Source organism: Laccaria bicolor, genomic scaffold (genome assembly GCF_000143565.1).
Source record: "Laccaria bicolor S238N-H82 LACBIscaffold_3 genomic scaffold, whole genome shotgun sequence".
Classification (NCBI taxonomy): Eukaryota; Fungi; Basidiomycota; class Agaricomycetes; order Agaricales; family Hydnangiaceae; genus Laccaria; species Laccaria bicolor.
In genome coordinates, this window is record NW_001889874.1 from 385,857 (window position 1) to 391,889 (window position 6,033).

The following is a 6,033-nucleotide window of genomic DNA, read 5'->3' on the forward strand; positions in this document are numbered from 1 at the left end:
GTCTAATGAGATGACTGATGACGAACGTCTTGAGCTGGCAGCGAACATTCGGCCTGTGAGCCGAGTGCTTGTCAAGGTAAGTTGCAGTGGTGCATACATACCTTTGCTAACAATGTCTCCAGCTCCGAAAACTGGCTTACGCTCTCGTCAACTCTACCACCCTCCTATTACTGGCATGGAAATCGTGTCTTGAAGAACTGGCATTGCCCATACAAATCATGCCGCGGGATGTGACAACTCGATGGAACTCAACCTACGACATGCTCAGTTTCACGGTGAAGTACAGGAAAGCGATCGAATACGTTACCTCCGACCTCAAGAATGACTTGCGCAAATATGAGCTAACCGATACGGAGTGGCGGATTGCTGGCGAGCTCAAGGAGACGTTGAACGTGAGTTCTTTGTTTACTTCCTTTAGGTCGCACAGTCACGCGACAGAACAAACGATGTTCCTGTTCTGAATTATTGCTTGTATTGACCATGCCTTCACCTTAGATTCTCAAAGACGGCACCCAATACTTTTCGCGTGGTACCCCAAACTTGGCCTATGTCATCCCCGCTATGGACCATATCGACACGGTATTCACCAATGCAATCAAACCCAACAGCGACACTCATCCAGTGATTCGATACGCCCTTCGTCTTGCGAAGAAAACATTGAACAAGTACTACTCTTTGACTGACGAGGCCGAAGTTTATCGGATTGCAATGGGTAAGCTCTTTAAGTCATTGATACATCTTTTCTAATCAATTCTCTACCTCTAGTTCTTCACCCAGAACACAAGCTCGAGTATTTCCGACGTGCGGGGTGGACCTCAGACTGGATTGACACGGCAGAAGCGCTCGTTCGAGACGAGTTTGAACGATCGTACACATCCGCCTCCGGCTCTGATAGTGGTGGCGAATCCGTTGAAGGCGAGGACAAGTTGAATGAGGATGACTCACTGGATGCTCAGGACGATGTACGTTGGAACGATCTTCTTAGCTTTCATTCCCTCATCGTCAACTACAGGAGTCTAAAAACATCTTCGACAATCTCCCTGCCCTGGCGAAGCCTTCTAAGTCCAAGACTCTCCTCGACGAACTGCGGCTCTATCTTAGCACTCCGACCGAGACCACCCGGTTTCCTCTCCGATGGTGGTACGAGAAGCGGCAAACTTACCCTCGACTTCACCGTATGGCCCTGGACTACCTTTCTATTCCAGGTGTGTGTAAACTCTACCCTGTTTCCGTTCTATTGCTAACCCTTAACCCATTGTTCAGCTACATCAACTGACGTCGAGCGGCTTTTCAGCCGTGGACGGCTCATCCTCTCCCACACTTGGAGCCGACTCTCTACACAGTCCACGCGCGCTCTTCTCTGCCTTGGTTCTTGGAGCCTCGCTGGACTAGTCAAAGATTCAGATGTGGAGGCCGTCACAGTCCTCAGTGAGGTGGACGCCAAGATCGAGCTCGATAAGCTTGGAGATGTACTTAGTAGGACTTGCCGTGGAAACATATAATTGCTGGTATCTATTTTTTCTTCCTCACAAGTAGTAGCGACGTTGTATCTATGTAAGTATGATAACCCTGCTGGGGTGCCCATACCCGTGAATACCCCACAATACCCGGGCTCGACTTACCCCTGGGTTGTAGGGTATATACCCTGCAGGGTTGAGGTATGGGTTGATGTCTGGGTACCCATGGGTTTACCTGTGCCATTGCCTACTTGTTGTTCTTGAGTTTGGCATCTTACTGATACTTCGTTGGTGATTCATTTCTGGTGGTCACCACAAGTTCAACAACTGGTTGTTTGTGAGTTCGGTATCTTGCCGTTCTCATGTCGGTCAACAGTGATTCACCTTAAACTTGTGTGGTCATCTTGATTTTAACATCTTGTTTCTTGAGTGTGGCATCCTGCCTTTCGCCAATTGTGATTCACTGTCACCAAAGTCCAACATTTTGTTGTTCTTGAGCTTGGCATCTTGCTGCTCTCTTGTCAGGACAACTAACCCTCACATAGAGGCTCGAGGCATAACCAGCTAAGGGGAGTCACCACTACCTTCCATATCTTCCCCATCTACTTTCTTGTCTCCTTTTACACATTTCCTTTGTGCTTCGTGCATGGAGATGTTTTCTAGTACTTTTCGTGATCATTGCAATTGGGGTATTTCTGTCTCTTTGTTAAAACTCAACCGTCTTGCAAGTGGTGTGTACTTCTATGATCACCTCTGGTGGTCATTCTCAACTACTACTACTACTTTCTGTGTGTTGAGCACAATGACTTGATTGTCCTGGGAGTGGTGTGTACTTCTACAATCGCATCTGGCATTTGTTCTCTACTACTATGCACATACTTCTATGATTCACTTCTGGCAGTCATTCTCTTCTGTCACTACTATTTTCCATGTGTCAAGCACGATGACGTGACTGTCCTGGGAGGGGCAAGGACTTCTACAATCACTTCTTGTGGTCATTCTCTATTACTTCTACTTTCCATTGTGTCAAGCACAATGACTCCATCTTCCTGATAATGATGTGTACTTCTATGATCACCTCTGGTGGTTGATCTCCACTACTACTTTCTGTGTGTTGAGCACAATGACTCCATCTTCCTGGGAGTGATGTGTACTTCTACGATCACCTCTAGTGGTTGTTCTCCACTACTACTATACTGCTACTACTTTCCGTGTGTTGAGCATAATGTCTTGACTTCTATGATCATTTCTTGTATTTGTTCTCTACTACTTCTACTTTCTGTGTGTTGGGTGTAATGATTCCACCATCCTTGGAGTGGTATGTACTTCTATGAACACCTCTGTGGCACTTACCTCTACAACTCACACTTTACAATTGTTCTCTCATCCTGGAGGTATGTATACTTTCTGCGATCCACATCCTGTGGTCATTGCATTTCTGGCTTTACCTGACAGTGAATGGCTCATAATTGGAGGTGTCAAGGACCTCTATGATCACATCTCATGGCCTCCTCTTTCTTATTTATGTCAGGGTATTTCCTTGTAATAGGAGGTGCTGAGAATCTCTGCTGTCACAGCTTGTGGCCTCTCTCCTCTCAGAAGTGGGACATAACATAACTTTGACTTACAACTCACATTCCATGGTTGTTGTATCTCCTATTTACATGGTGATTTCAAATTTGCCTGTAATTGGGAGTTGATTAATTTACAGATGAGTGCAAAAAGAATGAAGGTTGGGTCATTTTCTGGTTCTTTCTAAGAATCTATTGTACCTCAAATGTATTTGTGTATTCTTTTACATTATGTAGTTGTGTTACACTTCCCTTGGTATGGACTAATTTCAGTGAAAGCTGGAGCCTTGAGAAGGTTTTTATTCTGGAGGCCATTTTTGGCATCTGGAAAAAAATATGCACTAGCTGGGGAGGTATCCAGAACATACCTCTGGTTAACCTGAATGAGCCTATCAAAGAATCAGTCAAAAATACTGAGCGCTTAGGTCTGTAGAGGCTTTGGAAAATGGCTTGTTTTGTCTAAAACAGGCCAAAATGCACTTCAGTCACCCATTTTTGGGTACCTATGAGGTACATCAATTCCTTGATTTAGGGTACCTTGGGGGTACCCATTCCGGGGTGGTATATGAGCTCCATACCAATACCATGGTACCATGGAATGTAAAACCCATACCATACCCCACTCATACCAATACCATGTTACCATACCATACCAATACCATGTCACCATACCATACCATGTCCTGTTATACCATACCAGATGGTATGATGTCACTTCATACCATCATACCAAAGCTGTCATAGGGTGTCTGGGGTCCTTTTCCAAAATATATATATTATTTCTGCAGGCTGCAATACTGGTCCATTGGGTGCCATTTTTTGTGGGGTGGTTCTCCAGGTTTTTCCTAAGATATTAGGCTACAAATTGAGGCCAGATAGTCCAAACCATCTATTGAAAATGAGTTGAAATAGGCTTTATCCCAGCTTTCCAATGCATCCAAAGCCATTTAATGATACATATCTTTCCCAATCCTTTCTATTAGAACAATATTCATCCAAATCAAACAAAACCACATCTATTGTGATGAAGTGGTCATAGAGAAGAAAAGAAAAGTGGAAATGCTTTCAGGTTTTTGCTAAGATTTCCAATTCCAAGTGGAGGCCAGATAGTTAACTCCAACCTTTAAAAATCAGTTCAATTGAGGGTTTTTTCATTCCTGAAAAGCCATTAATATGAATGCTTTCAATAATAGGTTAAATATATTTTGCCCAGTAGGGCCAATCAGACAGTCCTGCCTACTTACATAGCATACACATATAGTATGGCCAACAACACCATCATATAATCTCAATTTTCTTAAACACTACATATGTTGGAATCAAGTATTGTTGTCCTGAGTGTTTGGCCAAAGTCTTCTTTGTCATAATATTTGGTCCAATTTATTGAAGCTAAGTGAATCTGTCCAATCCAAAGTCTTGTCAGAGTCTCCATTATCAAAATATTATACCATGGTATTGTAATCCCTTGTTGCACTCTCATACCATACCATACCATGGTATTGCACTCCCATAACATACCATACCATGGTTTTGCAATCCCATCCCATCCCATCCCATCCCATCCCATACCATACCATACCATGGTATTGCACTCCCATACCATACCATACCATGGTATAGCACCCTCATATGATACCATACCAACACTCCCATACCATACCATACCATGGTATCACACTCCCATACCATACCATACCATGCCATACCATGCACCCTCATACCATACCATGGTATCAGGAACCATAATCTATTTTTATTTAGGCAGAGGAAGGCAGAAAACCCTCATTTCGAAGTTTGTTTACATATATTTAGCAATAGCTTTGACTGAAGTGAGGCTAAAATTTTGTAGTGTCTGCTTTGGTGTGCGCACTATTTCCTAATTGGGCCATTTCCTAATTGGGAAAAGCGTTACACTTTTTTCTGCCACACCTAATGTCAGGCACAGTGTGCAGTTAGGTTGGGAACTGTTTCCCACACTCTTTGGGCCACTGGAGTTAGTGGCTAGCTTAGTGTTGTCATTGTTCATGACGATGTCCGCACTATTTCCTAATTGGGAAAAGTGTTACACTTTTTTCAGACACAGCTGATGTCAGGCACAGTGCGCATTTAGGTTGGGAACTGTTTCCCACGCTTTTTTGGCCAGAAGAGTTAATGGCTAGCATGGTGTTGTCATTGTTAATGATGATGTGCACACTATTTCCCAATTTCGCCATTTCCTAATTGGGAAAAGCGTTACACTTTTTTCTGCCACACCTAATGTCAGGCACAATGCACACTTAGGTTGGGAACTGTTTCCCACACTCTTTGGGCCACTGGAGTTAGTGGCTAGCTTAGTGTTGTCATTGTTTATAACGATGTTCGCATATTTCCTAATTTGGAAAGTCATTACATAATATCAGTTTGGTTTGTACTATCCACTTTTTCACTACAAAAAGTACTAGTGTGCACTTTTCTCATTACTAAACTTTGTAGTGTCCGCTTTTTAGACTACAAATGCATGTAGTGTGCGCTTTTTTGACTACAAATGTTTGTAGTCTTTGTAAAATTACTAGTGTGCGCTTTTTTCATTACTAAAGTTTGTAGTGTCCGCTTTTTGGACTACAAATGTTTGTAGTCTTTGCCTTTGTCATTACAAAGGCTTGTAGTGTGCACTTTTTTCATTACAAATGTTTGTAGTGTCCGCTTTTTTGACTACAAATGTTTGTAGTCTCTACCTTGTTTATTACAAATGTTTGTAGTGTGCGCTTTTTTCATTACAAATTTTTGTAGTGTCCGCTTTTTTGACTACAAATGTTTGTAGTCTCTGCCTTTTTCATTACAAAGGCTTGTAGTGTGCGCTTTTTTCATTACAAAGTTTTGTAATGTCTGCTTTTTTGACTACAAATGTCTGTAGTCTTCGCATTTTACATTACAAGGGCTTGTACTGTGTGCTTTCTTTCATTACAAAGTTTGTAGTGTCCACTTTTTGGACTACAAATGTTACTAGTGTCTGCTTTTTTTAGCCT